Here is a 20,531-nt window from a genome sequence, read left to right on the forward strand (position 1 = left end):
TATGGCCGTAAACTCAAGGGCCGTAAACACCTTGGCCGTAAACACCATAGTGTGGTCATACACCCCTTAGATGCAATCCTATGTGATTTTAACATTTCCATATAAGTGTTTACTAAGTCCTAGGGTGTTTTCCTTACATGATTAGTTGTATAAACACTAATTATATACATATATGTGTCATTATATGCTTATTAGGATCCGTTGTGCTCAAGTCTTCACTTGACACTTAGCATCCTGCAAATCGATCTTTCATCCGTATCACTCACTACATGTGAGTTCATACCCTTAACTTATCTTTTAAATGATTTTAAATGCTTTTATGGGGGGAATACAAGTTGAACTATTATAGTTATTATATCAATCACATGTGATTAATAATTATCAAACGAATGGATTTTGTTACATTTCAAACTGTGTTATCAAACAAATTGCTTCAAATCGTTTTATAAACTCTTTTACATGTTAAATTCTTTCTATTAAACTCTTTTAAACTTATACTTTGTCAAAATCATGTCTATATAGATATAGTTATATAAGTAGGATTGAAAGGACTTAGGACTGATAACTCGCCTTATTTCTTGTTCCTTGTTTGGTTGTGGGCTTAGGGTATCGATTATTTGTCTGAAGGTCGTTTGAACCTTAGTTATATATTATGTGTATGTATATAGATATTAAAATTATTCTATTAGTTCAATACCTTTGAGTAGCAAAGGTATACAAACATGTTCATTCATACAAACAACATTGCTAGTAAACTATAATAGGTATAGTTTAGGAAGCCACTAATACTATTTCTAGAACAATGAAACATACAAGAGTCAGTTCAAACATACTATAAAGAAAAATAGATAAAGCATACTATAACGAGAAACAATACATACTACACACTATACACTCGAGAACATACTACATACTAGACAGAGAGAACATACACTACACTAGAACATACTATACAAATACAAGAATACTATAACTATAATGTGAGATACTACTTCATGGTTCGGCAATATACTGCTGCGTCACGTTTTGTACCCAGAGTCTCCTGGATGGAGAGCATGAATTTATGTATAGATCTATACGGGACTGACCCTCCTACACCTTGATTCTAGCTACAGTGGGACCTGCAGGTCTACGGGTGACGAATGTCATGCCATTTCGACGTCTCGAACGTCGTGTTATACTAGTCGATCAAGTATGGCTACAATCATATCACATTTTACCTTAATTAAACTAACAAGTTTAAGGTAGTTAGTACAATGGTAGTTACCTAGATAAAACTACAGTACATCTTTATTTTTCCCATTTCATTCACATTGTGATCTTCTCACATAAACGGTAATGAAAACTATATTTTGGTAATGATAGTCATACTTTGGGAAAATACTCACTTTTACAAAAGAACAAACATAAAGAACAGTTGGGTCTTGGTAGAAGACTACTTTAGTAGAAAATACAGGATTTTCTAGGAGGTTTACAAACATTTACATCATATACTTACAAACTTTTACATCAAACATTTACAAGCACATTCTTCAAACTTATACAAACAATGACACTAAAATACTTATGAACTCACCAGCTTAAATGCTGATCTACGCTTTCAAAATAACTTGTATTCTCAGGTCACCAGTAGACAGGTACAGATGACCAGTTTTTTGAGCAGACGGAGCTTTCAAGACTCGTCTACGTTTTGATTTTCATTTTTGGTGTCTTATAAACTACAGAACACACTTGTATTAAATTATACTATTAATGCAATGGATCATCTTATAATTATCTTAATTAGTACGTCTATTAATTATTTCTTTTACCCCTATTCTCGTGTAGATAACATGGCTGGATTCCATATCCCCGGATACCCGTACTTTCCCAACCAAGGCAACGGAGGATGGCTCGATGTTGAGCCAGAAGAAGAACCTGCAATTCCATTGGACGATGACTTTGCTGAGAACTTCCCGGGGGATTCTGACTCCGAGCCCGAAGTCAACGACAAACCCCTGATGGCTCAAAACCCAAATCCGAACCCTCGTCCGACTTTTCAAGGCCCGACGCCTCTGTAGGTGGAAAGTTTGGAGACATGGAGCCAAGAACAGGGTCAACCAATCCCATTCAATGGAGACCGAAGCTTCTATAACGTAAGCGAAGGCGGCTCAACGGACAGAGTCCTGCCTATTCTGGTCCGCAGGGTTGCTCGTAACGAGATTCAGGGTAGGACAGCCCTCAACCGAATTACGGAAATTGACGCCAATTCAAGAGTCAACACTGTCCGCATTTGTCGTCTGGAAGATGCTAGCGAGAGAGCAGTAAGAGACAATGAGTCTCTACTTCAAGCACTAGCTGAGACTAGGGCTGAAGTCATAGAGCATCGCGTACGCCAGCGAGTGTACGAGCGACGCCTTCTTGACTTGGAGCGTCAGCTGGCTGACTTAAGGGTTCGCCCAAGGGGTTCCCGTCGCCAGTAGGGAATGCTCTGCTCAAATTTCCTTTTGTCTAGGGATTAGCCTTCTTATTTATGCTCTAATTAGTACTTCTTCCCTGTAATTTCCTGTTTATTTTAAGATCTTGAACTTTCGGTCGATAGGTCTTTATTCTGTCAAAATTTTCTCATCTTGGTTTGATGTAAGACCTACTTTTAGGTCATTTTTCCCGAACTTATTACATCTGTAATACCAGTATTATTGGCAGATATCTAATCTCACGGAAATTAATATCCAAATGCTTTCATCTCTCTAGTACTAGATTTCTAACCAATCATACTTTCGTTTGTGTTGTTGGGCTATGGAGAGTTAGTCCCTAATTCACTCTCATCATACTCACTATTGAATTCTTACCAATATCTTCATCTCTATAATCTTATAGCTACAAGATGCCTCCACATCGAGTAACGAGGCGCACTGCTCGGAATCAAACTCCACCTCCTCCTCCTCAATACAACCCAGCAGCTATTCAAGCTGTTGTGAATGCGGCTGTTACTGCAGCCCTAGCACAATTCACCTCGACCGGTACAAGCGGGAGTGGGACTAATGTACCTCCCACTGTTGTCGAAGCTCCAGTGCGCTCTAGGGAGTACTCGTACAAGGACTTCACCAGCTGCAAACCCAGAGCCTTCAATGGAACTGGCGGAATCATTGCCCTCTCGCAATGGTTCGAAAAGACGGAGTCGATCTTTGAGATCTGCTCCTGTCCGGAGGGGAGCAAGGTAAAATTTCCCGCTTGCACCTTCGCGGACCGAGCACTGACATGGTGGAATAGCCATGTCAAGTCACTGTCTCTAATAGTGGCAAGTGCTATCAGCTGGGAAGCTCTTAAGGAGCTCATGATCGAGGAATACTGCCCAAGGGGCGAAGTTCAGAAGTTAGAGCAAGAGCTCTGGAGCCTAACCATGAAGGGCTCCGACATAGTCTCCTACACTGCCAGATTCAGCGATCTGGTAGCGCTATGTCCGGGAATGGTCCCTTCTGAAGTAAAGAAAGTGGAAAGGTATATCTGGGGGCTGGTGCCTCCATTTCAGGGGAATGTCCTAGCTTCAAACCCCACTACCTTCGATAGTGCCAAACGATTGGCACAAAGGCTCATTGACCATGGGGTCCGTACCCCGTCAACAACAACAACCCTAGCCATCTCAGAACCCTCCAAAGCCGCTGATAACAAGCGGAAGTTCTGGGATGACAAAAAGAAGAAAGATGCCAAAAAGCAACAGGTCTTAACAGTTCATGCTGCGATAGCACCTGCCGCTGCTGCTCCGGTAAAGCAGTACGCTGGAAACTTGCCGAAGTGCAACAAATGCAGCTTCCACCACAATGGACCCTGCCGGGAAATGCAGTGCTCTAACTGCAACAGGAAGGGGCACACTGCCCGTTTCTGAAAGGCTCCGGCAAGGCCAATCACCCAAGTCCCCGACGCTGGTGTGGGCCAGACTTGCTACGGTTGTGGCGAGGTGGGCAACTACAAAAGGAACTGCCCGAAAGCGGGGAATACCGGTGGAGTGGGAAGGGTTTTGGCTATAGGCCACGAGGAAGCGGTTGCCGACCCTACAGTGGTCACTGGTACGTTTCTCCTCGATAACTCTTATGCATGCATTCTGTTTGATAGTGGAGCGGAGAGGAGTTTCGTGAACCAGAAATTTGCTCACTTGCTTAAACATAAGTCTCATGCACTTAAAGAACCGTTCACTGTAGAAATGGCTAATGGGAAGACAGAGAGTACTAGCTGCTTATACGTAGGATGTACACTAACACTAGATAGCCATTCATTTCCAATCGACCTCATGTCGGTCTCAATTAAAAGTTTCGACGTCATTATCGGCATGGATTGGTTGAGTTCTCATCGTGCCGACATCATGTGTTACGAAAAGGTTGTTCGCCTTAATCTGCCGTCTAGCGAAACTCTAGTTATCTACGGCGACAAACCCGACACTAACCTTCGTATCATATCGAGCATTCAAGCCCAGAAATTCTTGCGAAAGGAATGTCGCGCATTTCTTGCTCATGTTGTCGATGTGAGCCAAGAGACGAAAGACATAAAGAACATTCCAGTAGTACGCGATTTTTCCGACATCTTTCCAGAAGAACTCCCAGGATTACCTCCGCAACGTCAAGTCGAGTTCAGAATCGACTTAGTTCCAGGAGCTACCCCCGTAGCCAAATCGCCCTATCGTCTAGCACCAGCCGAGATGCATGAACTATCTAGTCAACTTAACGAATTACTCAGCAAGGGATTCATTAGGCCAAGCTTCTCACCCTGGGGAGCACCGGTCTTGTTCGTTAAGAAGAGAGATGGATCGTTCCGTATGTGCATCGACTACAGAGAACTTAACAAACTAAACGCAAAAAATCGTTACCCTTTGCCTCGCATTGACGATTTGTTTGACCAACTTCAAGGGGCGAACTTCTTTTCAAAGATAGACCTGAGGTCCGGGTATCACCAGTTACGAGTGCTTGGGGAGGATGTTCCGAAGACAGCCTTCCGAACTCGTTATGGACACTACGAGTTTGTAGTGATGCCGTTCGGATTGACCAATGCACCCGCAGTATTCATGGACTTAATGAATCGGGTGTGTCGTCCTTACTTGGATCAGTTCGTCATCGTCTTCATCGATGACATACTTATCTACTCTCATAGTAAGGAGGAGCATAGTCAACATCTGCGACAGGTCTTAGAAACGCTGCGATCGGAGAAGCTTTATGCGAAGTTCTCAAAGCGAATTTTGGATCCGAAGAGTCGAATTTTTGGGGCATGTGGTTAGCGAAGAAGGAATACACGTGGACCCTTCCAAAATCAAAGCCATTGAGAACTGGTCAGCACCGAAGACGCCTACAAAAATTCTTAAATGTCTAGGCCTCGCTGGCTACTATCGTAGGTTCATTCAGAACTTCTCGTGGATTGCGAAACCTCTGACAACATTGACCCAGAAGGGCGTGGCCTTTGACTATGAATATAAGCAAGAGAAAGCATTTCAAACGCTAAAGCGAGCCTTATGCACCGCACCGATACTGTCCCTCCATGAAGGGATAGAAGACTTCGTAGTCTATTGTGATGCATCCAATCAAGGACTCGGCTGTGTTCTGATGCAACGAGGTAAGGTCATCGCCTATGCCTCAAGGCAGCTGAAGACGCACGAGGTCAACTACACCATGCATGATCTTGAGTTAGGAGCAGTAGTGTTTGCTCTGAAGATCTGGAGACAGTACCTGTATGGTACGTAAAGCACTATCTTTACAGACCACAAAAGCTTACAACACATATTCGACCAGAAGGAGCTCAACATGAGACAACGATGGTGGGTCGAGCTACTCAGTGATTACGAATGCGAAATTCATTATCATCCTGGCAAGGCCAACTTAGTAGCTGACGCCCTGAGTCGGAAAGAATACTCCGGTCGTAGAGTCAAATCATTAACTATGACAATCCATTCACACTTGTCCACACGAATTAAGGAGGCTCAGCTTGAAGCCTTGAAACTTGAAAATGTGACGGGTGAATCCCTGAGAGGAATGGATAAGAACATGGTGGTCAAGGGTGGCGGAGCCATATATCTCATGGATTGGATCTAGACACCGAAACACGGTGGTTTCAGAGACTTGGTCATGACCGAAGCGCACCACACTCGATATTCCATCCGCCTAGGTTCAGATAAGATGTATCTGGATCTTAAAAAGTTATACTGGTGGCCTAACATGAAAGCAGAGATTACTACCTTCGTGAGTAAATGCCTTACTTGCGCCAAGGTTAAGGTCGAATACCAGAAACCATCAGGTTTACTTTAGTAACCGGAGATACCTGAATGGAAGTAGGAGCGGATCACGATGGACTTCATAACCAAGTTTCCCAAGACAACGGGTGGTCTCGATACCATTTGGGTGATCGTTGACCGGTTAACAAAGTCCGCACACTTCCTGCCTATCAAAGAAACTGACAAGATGGAGAAACTAACAAGAATATACATTAGGGAGATCGTACGGCTGCATGGTGTTCCCATATCCATTATCTCTGATGGAGATAGTAGATTCACTTCGAGGTTCTGGAAGTCGCTACAAAGTTCCCTAGGAACTAGGCTGGACATGAGTACAGCCTACCATCCGCAAACCGACGGACAAAGTGAGAGGACTATTCAAACTTTGGAAGATATTTTGCGAGCCTGCGTGATAGACTTTGGGAAGGCATGGGATACTCATTTACCCCTTGTCGAGTTTTCCTACAACAATAGTTATCACACGAGCATAAATGCTGCTCCATTTGAAGCCCTCTATGGCCGTAAGTGCAGATCCCCTCTATGCTGGGTTGAGGTGGGCGACACTCAGTTAGCTAAAGGACGAGTTTCTGACAGCACTCTCACGGGTCCGGAAATCATTCGGGAAACGACAGAGAAGATCGTTCAGATTCGTGAACGATTGAAAGCCTCTAGAGACCGGAAAAAAGCTACGCAGACAAGAGAAGGAAACCGTTGGAATTCCAGGTAGGCGACCGTGTTCTATTGAAGGTCTCACCCTGGAAGGGCTTGATAGACTTCGGAAAGCGTGGAAAGCTAAATCCAAGATATGTAGGGCCTTTTGAGATTATCGCTAGAATCGGCCCAGTAGCTTACAAACTCAAACTACCTCGCGAACTAAGTAACGTACATTCTACTTTCCACGTCTCGAACTTGAAGAAGTGTCTGTCCGACGAGACTCTTGTCATCCCACTCGACGAGATCGAGATCAACGAGAGCCTCAACTTCATTGAAGAACCTGTAGAGATCATGGACCGAGAGGTTAAGAAAACGAAGCAAAGTCGTATCCCGATAGTGAAGGTTCGCTGGAATGCCAAGCGAGGACCTGAATTCACTTGGGAGCGCGAGGATCAAATGAAACTGAAATATCCTCATCTTTTCGTTTAGTTATTTGTAATAGCTTATTTGTTAAACTCTAATTTCGGGACGAAATCCTCTCTAATGGGGGGATGATGTGACAACCCGAAATTTCTATCTTGAATAGTTATCCAATTCAATCAAGGTTGGACTCGTTTTGCTATCTTCTAGCATTATTTAGGGTCATTTAGAGCGTTTTAAGCTTAGTACATCCAAGAAATGAGTGATAGGAATTATCTGCTTGAGTCCATTGTGCACCAAGCAAGCCATAAACTTCATTATGTGGAGTTTACGGGCACATCGCATGAGTTTACGGCCGTAAACTCGGGCCTTAAAACATGATATTCCACCCTTTCTTCCTCATTATTCACCATTTCAACCTCAAGAACTCGATTTCTCTCTCATGTATCATAAGGATCTTCATTTTATTCTTCAAAAATATAAGTGTTTCATCCTTTGATTAGTTAATACAACTCATTATCTAGTATCATCCTTTGATTTCATCCATTAACTTCATGTTTTGGGTTTGATCTTCAAGATCACCAAGAACACACACTAGTGTTTTGGGCCGAAATCAACTCTTTTCTCTTCAATATCGTAAGTATCTCTTTCCTATACTTGTTATCTAGTAGAAGCCTTTGATTTTCATCCTTGAAATCAACCAAATCCCATGAAACATGAGAGTTTACGGCCAGGAGCATCTCCCTTGGCCGTAAACCCTTGTTAAGGCTACAAGTTGGACATAAACTCTTCTTTAAGGCTTGGATTGAGTCTAGAACATTTCCTGCATACTTGAAGGACCTTAAACCACCTCTTTGGCACAAAACTTCATGAGTTTACGGTCGTAAACTCATAGGGCCGTAGACCCTATGGCCGTAAACTCAAGGGCCGTAAACACCTTGGCCGTAAACACCATAGTGTGGTCATACACCCCTTAGATGCAATCCTATGTGATTTTAACATTTCCATATAAGTGTTTACTAAGTCCTAGGGTGTTTTCCTTACATGATTAGTTGTATAAACACTAATTATATACATATATGTGTCATTATATGCTTATTAGGATCCGTTGTGCTCAAGTCTTCACTTGACACTTAGCATCCTGCAAATCGATCTTTCATCCGTATCACTCACTACATGTGAGTTCATACCCTTAACTTATCTTTTAAATGATTTTAAATGCTTTTATGGGGGGAATACAAGTTGAACTATTATAGTTATTATATCAATCACATGTGATTAATAATTATCAAACGAATGGATTTTGTTACATTTCAAACTGTGTTATCAAACAAATTGCTTCAAATCGTTTTATAAACTCTTTTACATGTTAAATTCTTTCTATTAAACTCTTTTAAACTTATACTTTGTCAAAATCATGTCTATATAGATATAGTTATATAAGTAGGATTGAAAGGACTTAGGACTGATAACTCGCCTTATTTCTTGTTCCTTGTTTGGTTGTGGGCTTAGGGTATCGATTATTTGTCCGAAGGTCGTTTGAACCTTAGTTATATATTATGTGTATGTATATAGATATTAAAATTATTCTATTAGTTCAATACCTTTGAGTAGCAAAGGTATACAAACATGTTCATTCATACAAACAACATTGCTAGTAAACTATAATAGGTATAGTTTAGGAAGCCACTAATACTATTTCTAGAACAATGAAACATACAAGAGTCAGTTCAAACATACTATAAAGAAAAATAGATAAAGCATACTATAACGAGAAACAATACATACTACACACTATACACTCGAGAACATACTACATACTAGACAGAGAGAACATACACTACACTAGAACATACTATACAAATACAAGAATACTATAACTATAATGTGAGATACTACTTCATGATTCGGCAATATACTGCTGCATCATGTTTTGTACCCAGAGTCTCCTGGATGGAGAGCATGAATTTGTGTATAGATCTATATGGGACTGACCCTCCTACACCTTGATTCTAGCTACAGTGGGACCTGCAGGTCTACGGGTGACGAATGTCATACCATTTCGACGTCTCGAACGTCGTGTTATACTAGTCGATCAAGTATGGCTACAATCATATCACATTTTACCTTAATTAAACTAACAAGTTTAAGGTAGTTAGTACAATGGTAGTTACCTAGATAAAACTACAGTACATCTTTATTTTTCCCATTTCATTCACATTGTGATCTTCTCACATAAACGGTAATGAAAACTATATTTTGGTAATGATAGTCATACTTTGGGAAAATACTCACTTTTACAAAAGAACAAACATAAAGAACAGTTGGGTCTTGGTAGAAGACTACTTTAGTAGAAAATACAGGATTTTCTAGGAGGTTTACAAACATTTACATCAAATACTTACAAACTTTTACATCAAACATTTACAAGCACATTCTTCAAACTTATACAAACAATGACACTAAAATACTTATGAACTCACCAGCTTAAATGCTGATCTACGCTTTCAAAATAACTTGTATTCTCAGGTCACCAGTAGACAGGTACAGATGACCAGTTTTTTGAGAAGACCGAGCTTTCAAGACTCGTCTACGTTTTGATTTTCATTTTTGGTGTCTTATAAACTACAGAACACACTTGTATTAAATTATACTATTAATGCAATGGATGATGTTGTTGCTTGTTTACTATTATGCATTGTTGTGATACTGTACATGACATCCTCCACCCCCGAACATTTCCGCCGTTCCGGTTTTGGGGTGTGACAGCAGACAAAATAAGAAGATTGGACTGCGATATTGTGTATAAACTACTATAAATTGACATTAAGTTAAAAAAACAGTTTACTAAACGATGTTACAGTTATTCATATATTATTTTTGAAATTTTATTCTCTTTGTTTCAATAAAAATGAGTTCTATACCATGGAGCAATGACGAGTTCTTGGTTCTTACACGTGCATATATTCATGTGTACGAGACCAGCAAGTTGAACGATCCTATGTTTTGGACTCGTTTAACCAATATCTTCAACGCTGAAACCGAATGACTACAACAAACGATCGTGACGAACTGGACATCTTAGCAAGGTGGTATGAAATGAAAACTGAAGTTCTATTATTCAACGATCTTTATACCAAAATTGACGACACCCGTTTAAATGCTAATGAGGAGGTCATCTTGGAAGCTGCTAAGGAGGAATACAAGTCATTAAGTGACGGGTTGGAATTCCAGTTTGAAGCCCCTTGGAATATTTTGAAATATATCCCGTTTATTTAATATCTATTTCAATTTATTAGGTGAGTACTAGGTTATTTTCATGTATTACGTATGTATTGGATGCATCTCCTATGTTTAATTTTAATTAATAAATGCTCATTGCATTAGTTTTCACGATACATTACAATACATTACTAACAACAATTCCATGAACCATTACAAACATTACAAACATTTCTAAAAACAACGAATTAAACTTAAACTATTAAACTAACAACCATTACATGAAACATTAAACTTATAACATTACTACAAACCAAGCATTAAAATAAAAAACAAGTACATGGGTTATTTTTAACGGAAAATAGAGCGGTCTACATGAAATACTGATTATTTTTAACAACCTTCCAAACTTCCTCATATTCGAAGTCTCTGCCTTCACGCTCACAGATGTAAAAATCTGTAACAACTTCCAAGAACTCTTCTTCGTCCCGACAACGAAGTTTGGTACTTTTCGCATAATTACACGCTCGATTGAACCATATGACCTCTTCCTTTACATCCATCCATTTACTAACAATATCTGATTGTTGACGTTGTTGTCCTTATCCCATCTCATGGTTGAACAAAGCTGTTATGCGGGTTCATTCATCACCTACTAGGCAATATGGGGGAGCAAGTAACGGTACACCCTCCTTAACACTTAGCCAACATCGTGTTAGAACCAACACCTCGTTTGTCGTCCATGGTCGTTCAGAATTGGAACAAGGTACTTCATTCGAAGAAGTTGATGCATTCGACGACATTTCTAAATATGGGAGTTGGTTTCGCTTAGGTGATATGGGTGTTTGGTTTGTAGATCTTAAACATCTATTTATGTTAATAAATACAGGACTATGAATTACAACTTTAACTACGAAATGGTTGCATTTGGACTATGATTTACAGGTTACTGCAATGACTTATCATGTCAAACAATCATTTATGTCTTGTCACTTCAGAGTTTTACTACGATTTGCAGGTTAGTACAGTGACTTGTCATTAATGTGTAGTCATTTCAAAGTTGGACTATGAATTACAACTCTGACTATGAAATGGTTGCATTTGGACTAGTATGTATAAATACCACTTATAACACCAGTTTATTATAATCTCGACTTTATTATGAGTTCCTCACAAAAATTCGAAGTTTGCTCATGCAACGAAGTAGATTGTTACTACTGTGATTCAGTCGACCCTTTTTTTACACCCTCTTCCGCCGGGCCATATATGTCAGATGAAAATTTTGAAGAATTGAAGAAGGGTGAAGAACAACAAGAACAGGACAAAGAGTCATCCCGACTTCTCACTCAACGTGGTAATGATATTGCATCGGAATGCAAACAAGCTCAAGAATTGATAGACCTCAATAAAAACAAAATCAAAGAGCATGAAGAATGGATAAAAAAGACTAAGAAGGCAATCAAAACGACTGAAAAATGGCTTGCTGAGAAGGACGAGCAGTTGATACACATTAGGGTGCAAAAGGATCGTTTGGAAGATAAAATGAGAATTAGGGATGACTATATAACAATCGAGAAAGAGAAGTACCCATTGCAGTTCCCTGAGTTTAAAAATTAGTTACAAAAATGTTGTAATATTATCATGATACACCTTAGGGTGCAAAAGGATCGTTTGTTGTTTTTTTTAATAACATCTTGTAATTGTTATAATCTGCAAACTAAATATTATAATATAAAAGCTTCATTAATTGTTATAATCTGCAAACTAAACTAAAATATGAAAGCATAACAATGTCTTGTAAGATTTAATACAAAAATTACAATACATAATAAGTTAACAACTCTTCATTTCAAGGTTGTTTTATATCAAAATCAGCGTCATGGGTTTGTGAGCAACTCGCTGAACCACCAATATTAAATTTCATTTCTGAAGTAGAAATTGTCGTGCGACGTGATCCACTACCGGACGCCCTTCTAGTACAATTGTTTCTCGTGTGTCCTAGTTGACCACATGTAGAACACTCTTTTCTAATTGGACCCTCGCCTTGGGATGGAATGCGGTCTGTGTTTTTTGGCCTGCCTGGCTGACGTTTATCCATTATAGGTGGCTTAACAATCATCAAATCATCGGGGATATCCCATTCGGATGGCTTTGGCAAAGGTTTTATTGATTCCCCATACGTTTTCCTCAGTGTTTCGGTAAAGTAAGCATTTAATGCATACCTCGAGCAGTCTTGGTAATTGTTCACTGTTAAACATCTTATGACATGACCACAAGGTATCCCATCAAGTTGCCAATGCCTACATGTACATGTCATATGTTGGAAATCAACAATCACGTTTTGTGCCCCCTTTTTGACCTCGCATTTCGTATTTGAGATCATGCGAACATCCCACTTACTAAAAGTTTTTTTTTGTTTTCTGCCCAAGGGGTGAGTGTTGTTGTTGCTTCTGCTAAAAAAACAGGCAAAATGAAGAAGTTAAGATCAATAACATTTAATAAAACATTAATATTAAAAATTAACTTAATACTTGCAAAGTTACGTTTTTGAAACCACCACTGTTGCATTGTTGCACGAAAAAAATCGATCAACATAAGTATCGGCACCTTACGTGCGTGTCTAGATAATGCATTTATAGACTCCGCGCTGTTGGACAACATAAGATTGTATCAGTTCCCTCTAAAATGTGCCCTAGACCAAGTTTCTGGATTTATACTTTTTAAGTACTCCCATACTGGTTCTTTTGTCTTTTTCATAACATCCATGGCAGCGTCATGTACGCCCTACAAGCCTCCCAAAAAATTCCTTTAACTGTGTTACTCTTCTCGAATCTAGATACTATGTTGAAATACAAATGGACACCACATATTCCGTGATGAGCGTGAGGAAAAATGTTGGCAACGGATGTTGCTATAGATGGAGACCTATCAGATATAATTGTAAGCTCCTGCATATTGCCTATGCAATCACGTAGTTTTTGAAAAAACCATGTCCAATAATCTGTACACTCATTTTTGTATATACCATATGCAACTGGTAATATTTGGTTTTGTCCGTCCTTAGTAACTGCAAGTAACATGGTACCTTTGAACTCGCCCTTTAGGTGGGCTCCATCTACTACAAGGGTCAATTTACAAAAATTGACAAAAGCGCGTACCTACAATACATTGTATATCTATTCAAATACACCAAAATAAAAATGAAAAAAATATTAAAATATTAAAATACTAACCGAGCAACCAAGTGCGACATACAAAAACTCAAAGCGATCATCACCATCTGTTTTAATATGTGTCACCGTACCCGGATTATGTTTGACCAAATTGTGGAAATAAGCCGGAAGTTTGGTAAAAGAATCCTCTTTCGTACCCCTTAACAACAACAATGCATATTGCTTCGCACGCCATGCATGATGCTATGAGATATTGATATTCAATTGAGCATTCATATCATTAATAATATCTTTTCCCCGATAAACTCTACTATAATCTTCAGCCAAAACATCAGCAAGATATTCACCCAAAACATATTTGTTTGCTTGTCGATGATTAAGTTGCAAAATTGTTGAAGAACATGTGTGTACATCAACAAATTTATTCACTTGGAAAAGTCCATCAGAATTTTTAATTGCTTTTGCTCTTAGTAACCAAGAACAATTTTTCGAAACACACACAGCCTCATACCTTGATTTGGTGGATCTACTTGTCCTCGTCTGAAAATCTTCTCGAAGACATTTTTTACCAATACACCGATTTAAAAGTTCTTTGTTCTTAAATATACTCTCACATTCAATCTTTTGAAGATTGATGTCTACCATCTGTGTTGGGATATCTTCATTAATATCAACTGGGCATGCTGGTACAGGGGGCATACCGTAAAAAAGGTTAATGGGAAACTTAGCTTTAACTTCATCACCCAACTCATCTCCATCTGAATTGCTTTGTAAGTCGGTTATATCTAAACGTACATCAACAACATCAACATAATCCCCGTAAACATGCTTTTTTCATCTTTTTGATGCAAAACTTTTTTCTTTTTACTTTTATCTACTACGCGCCTATTCATAACTTTAACTTCTTGTTCGGGAACATCAACACAACGACCACCCACGTCATTAAGATATGTACCAACATCATCATCACCAACATACTTGTAATTCTCAGGATCCACATAGTGAATAGGTGAATAACTAACATTAACATTTTCAACAACACTGTGAAATTGAGGTACACTAGGAGTATTGAAAGTACCTATCAGATCGTTGCTCCCTTTATAGTTGCATAAATTACCAACCGGCTGATTTCCACTCTGACCAGCCTCATTAACCTCATCTCTTTCATCAACCACCACAAACACTTTCACAGCCCTTCCTCCGCTACATTTGATTACCTTTATCAACATTCTAATTGTTGGATAAGGTGTCTAAGTCCGTAACTATATTTGGTATGCACTTGACCCGACCTGGCATGGTCCATTTGGGTTGCACTTCACCGAATAATTTGTATGGATATACTTTTGAGAATAAGATGTTTATGATGTATTAATATATTATAAGTTATAATATATTAATGTGAAATCATATTATTTAATTAGTATTGATCAAGAATTAATTTGGAATTAATTTAGTGATCAAATGAAACTAATTAGACTCTTACATATATATGGATTGGGCTAAGATTTATTTAGGATGGGCTAAGAGTATACATGAAGTCCATGGATAGTCCATGGAGCTTTTAACCCATGGATCCTATGTAAATGAAAGGTCATGGGTATTAGGGTTTGCATGCATGTAACCCTAATCCTCCATACTATATAAATGGGTCTTTAGCGCTTGAAATGGCACTAGTGTGTGAGCATAAGGTGGGCCGATTTCTATATAATGTTCTTATTCTCTCAAGAGCTTCCAACTTGTTTTGGTGATTTGTGACACCACTTGAGGCATCCACACTATTGGTGCTAGGCTCATAAACTCCAAGCAAATCACTACAAGAAAAGGTATGTAATTCTATCTAGAATTTTTGTTATTCATGTACCTAGGATTGCATGCTAGATATGATAAGGCTTTGGAAATCAATTTTGCATGTATAATAGAGAAAACATAGTTCCAAAGCTTCTAGGGTTGTATGTGCACCTTAAGGTTGTTAGGATGCTCAAAACCCAACAGTGGTATCAGAGCCTAGGCTTGTTTTCTGTTATATTGTTGTTTATGTGATTTTGCAAAGCTGAAATATGTCCAGACTACAAAAATCGACGAGTTCTTGCAAGAAACTCGACGAGTTCAAGGTTTTTGGCATGAACTCGACGAGTTCCTCATGGAACTCGACGAGTTTAAGGTGCTGACAGTATGTTGTTCGAGTTTTTGGCCAGAATTGGGTTAGGATCATTACCTATAACTGTTTTGAATCATTTAAACTGTTTTTTATGATATGGTGATGATTATCCTAATCTAATTACAAGGTAATTGTCATACTTTCAAGATTAGTGTTAATATGATATTGTTAAATGTCTTGAATTTGATGATGTGAATTGTCTTGCACTATGAGTTTGAATATGATCATGCATGTTTGTTTATTTGATTATTATGATTAGTTAAATCCATGATTTTATGTTTTAATGGAGTCCATAATTTGTCCTCAAGTTATGGATTACCAAAAGTCATTTTCATTAAAACCATTTAAAGAACTCATAGGTTACATAAAATGAAGAGTCTTCATTTTATTGGCCATTAACTCATAAGTTATGAAGTTGAAGAGTTTTGAAGAGTTTCAAAACTTGGCCTCAAGTTTTGGAATTTGTAAAGACTCACACATTAATACTTTAATTCCAAACTAAACCTTAGAATTTTAAAAGTTTAAAATTCAACCCTTATACTATTATTATAAGTTTAATTATATAGATATGTATAAGAATAAGTCAATCTTACCGTTAGTAGGCCTCAATCACGAAGCCGGTCTATAAGGGGGGTATAAGGTTACTGCTTATAAAATGTCAGTTTAATGGGTGTCCATTCTCACCCACCGCTTCCTTGACCGGTGGAGGGTCGTTAGCCGAACGGGTAGGATATGACCTTAATCCTCATTAAAAGTATAATGAAATTATAAAGTAACTAAGCCTTTATTAATTCCCAATCTTCGTTACTTTAGGAAAATGTGAAATAGGTGCTAACCCATGAAATTACACTTTGTACCTTACCAAGTCGTTAGTGGAGCGTGTGTGGTTAATCGGCATACTAATAAGGACTAGTAAGAGTGGCAAAGGGTATCTTGATTTTATCATAGATCGGTGAAGCATGTGTGGTTAACCGGCACATCGATTAGGTGATAAAGTTGAGGGTACCAAGTTAATTTCCATGGTTATTCACACGTTGTTTGCGATCCTCGGCATCCGAGTCACAAACTTGAGAGGGCACAATCGAGGTTCAAACATGCCATTGAAAGTTCAATGTATCTCAAAAGATCTAGGAGTTTCAAATCCAATTAAAACTTAATAATATTTTTCGCTTTTCATGGTAGAAATTGGTAAATCGTCATTTACCTACCTTCAACTATTTTATAACTTGGATTACGGCATCCCTCTTCCAGTTATAAATAGGTTGTTGGGTCCTAGCCTTAATATTTCATTTGGGTGACTTATTAAGGACTAATTTATCTAATTAAAACTTGTCTATCTTTCTTTTCAGATGTCTTCCAACAATGATACTGGCTCAAACCCTACATGCTCTTTTTCCCTCATGAACTTGTGTGGGAAGGTCACTTTTGATGGTTCCAATTTCAATGAATGGATTAGGAACATCAGGATGATCACTCGCTACGAGGGGAAGGAATATGTCCTTGATAAGGAACTGAAGGTTGTTGATGAGTCGACTGCTACTCCTGAGGAGGTTGCTGAGTATACTATCCATGAGAAAGATGCCACTAAGGTGTCTTGTATCATGTTGGCCACAATGACAGCAGAACTCCAGAAATCCTATGAAGATTTCTACCCTTTTGAGATGCACCAGGATCTGATGGATAGGTACCATCAGAGTGCTCGTCAAGAGAGGTATGAAGTCATTTCCTCCATGATAACAGCTAGGATGAAGGATGGTGAACCCATCACCGGCCACTTGCAGAAAATGCAAAGGTTCGTGGACCGGTTATTGAAGCTTAATGTGGACTTCCCTGAGGACATGGCGATTGACATCATTCTCCATTCCTTACCTCCAAGTTATGATCAATTTCGCATGACTTATCATATGATCAAGGAGGAAGTCACACTCAGCAAGCTTCAAGGACTTTTAAGGACCACTGAAAGTGGCCTTACAAGTACATTAGATATTACTCCTACTCCTACTACTGCTCCTGTTCTGGCAATTGGGCAGGGAAAGGGGAAGAAGAGGAATACCCCTTCGAAGGGTACCAAGGGAAAGCCCCTTGATGGCTCCTATTCAAGTGGAACCAAGAAAGGTTCCATTCCTCCTTCTTCAAACCCAAAGGAAGCACAATGCTTCTATTGCCAGGAAAAGGGGCACTGGAAGCGAAGCTGCCCCAAATACTTGCAGGATGTAAGGGATGGGAAAGTAAAACCCACCCATGCAGGTATTTATACTATATTGTCTAATAACTCATTGCGTTCTAACTCTTGGGTACTTGATACAGGTTGTGGCATTCACATTTGTACTAATTTGCAGGGACTAAGAAGAAGTGAGAAAGTGGAGCACGGGAAGATAAACTTAATCATGGGCAATAGGAAAGCATCACATGTTACCAAGATAGGAGTTTATTCTTTATTGCTTAAGAATGGGTTAATTTTAGATTTGAATAAATGTTGTTACTCGTCTGAAATGGCGAGAAATATTATTTCTTTTTATGGCTTGTACAAACAAGGATTTTCCTTTTCATTTGATAATGATAATTGTGCTATTAATGTTTATTACAATGATGTATTTTACTTTAAAGCATTACCTTGTGATGGTGTATATGAAGCTGTGAATGTTGTAGATAATCTAGGAAATAATGTATTGTGTATTGATTCTTCAAATAGTTTAGATAAAGCATCCTTGTGGCATTGTCGTCTTGGACATGGTAACAAGAAGCGCATAGGACAACTCCAAAAGGCTGGAGTTTTGGAATCATTTGACCTAAAGTCGGATGATAGTTGCGAGTCTTGTTTACTTGGAAAAATGACAAAGTCACCCTTCACTGGTACTTGTGAGAGGGGTGAGGGTTTGTTGGACCTCATACACACAGATGTGTGTGGACCCTTCAAAACCGCCACAAGGGATGCTAATCGCTACTATGTGAATTTTACTGATGATTATAGTAGATATGGATATATCTACTTAATCAAGCATAAGTCAGAAACCTTTGAAAAGTTCAAAGAGTTTAAGCAGGAAGTGGAGAATCAACTGGGCAGGAACATCAAGATACTCCGATCCGATCAGGGAGGAGAGTATCTTAGTATTGAGTTCCTTGACTATCTTAAGGAATGTGAGATTGTCTCACAATTGACACCTCCTAGGACACCACAGCTGAATGTTGTGGCTGAGAGGCGCAATCAAACCTTGTTGGATATGGTTCGTTCCATGATGAGTCGAGCTTTCTTTACCTATCTCATTCTGGGGGTATGCCTTAGAGACTGCCACCCATATCCTTAATCTAGTCCCTACTAAAGAGGTTGCCAAAACACCTCACGAGATGTGGACTGGGAAAGTTCCCAATTTAGACCACATCATGATTTGGGGTTTGCGAGGCTTTCGTGAGGCGCGAGTCCCACGACAAGCTTGAACCTCGAAGTGAGAGGTGTATTTTCATCGGCTACCCACAAAAATCCTTTGGTTACCTCTTCTACAGACCCAGTGAGAATGTGGTCTTTGTAGCAAGGAGAGGAGTCTTTCGTGAGAAAGAATTTATAAGCCAAGGAAACAGTGGGAGGCAAATTGACCTTGAAGAACTTCAAGAGTCAAGTGGTGAAGGAACCTCAAACACTATCGATCAACCTGAGGAGGAAACTCCTGTTGAGCCAATAGATGAGTCTGTACCTCCAAGGCGTTCCACTAGAGTTTGGAACACACCTGATTTTTATTATGGTTATCATATCACTGTTGAAGGTGATACATTTATCAGTGATAGTACACTGATAGATTTGGATGAACCTAATAACTACAGGTAAGCCATGGCAGGCCCTGAGTCTGCTAAATGGAAGGAGGCTATGGACAGCGAGATTCAGTCCATGTATGACAATCAAGTTTGGAACTTGGTTGACAATGTACCAGGTCGTAAGACAGTTGGGTGCAAATGGATCTTCAAGAAGAAGACTACACACTTATAAGGCGCGACTGGTTGCGAAGGGCTTTACACAAACTCCGGGAGTTGACTATGATGAGACCTTCTCACCAGTAGCGAAGATTAAGTCTATTAGGGTTTTGCTAGCCATAGCTGCATTTCATGATTATGAAATATGGCAAATGGATGTCAAAACCGCTTTCCTTAATGGAAAGTTGGTTGAGGATGTTTACATGAATCAGCCAGAGGGTTTTGTCGATGCTAAATACCCTAATAGAGTGTGTAAGCTTGATAAATCCATTTATGGATTGAAAAAAGCATCTCGTAGATGGAATCTTTGTTTCGATGAGAAAGTCAAAGAGTTTGGCTTTTCGAGAAGCGAGGATGAGTCTTGTGTATATGTTAGGGCTAGTGGGAGTATAGTTAGCTTTTTGGTATTGTATGTGGATGGCATACTACTCATAGGAAATGACATCCCAACTCTGCAGGAGGTTAAGTCCTGGCTTGGGAAGTGTTTCGCTATGAAGGACCTTGGAGAAGCTGCCTATATCCTAGGGATAAGGATATTGAGAGACAGGAGTAAGAGACTAATTGGAGTTAGTCAGAGGACCTACTTGGACAAGGTGTTGAAAAGGTTCAACATGCAGAATTCCAAGAAACGGGATTTACCAATCCAGCACAATGCTAAACTGAGTAAGGCTCGGAGTCCGAGTATAGAGGCTGAGATAGCTGAGATGAG

This window comes from Lactuca virosa, chromosome 3 (assembly GCF_052849685.1).
Source record: "Lactuca virosa cultivar CGN04683 chromosome 3, Lactuca_virosa_CGN04683_v6, whole genome shotgun sequence".
Lineage (NCBI taxonomy): Eukaryota > Viridiplantae > Streptophyta > Magnoliopsida > Asterales > Asteraceae > Lactuca > Lactuca virosa.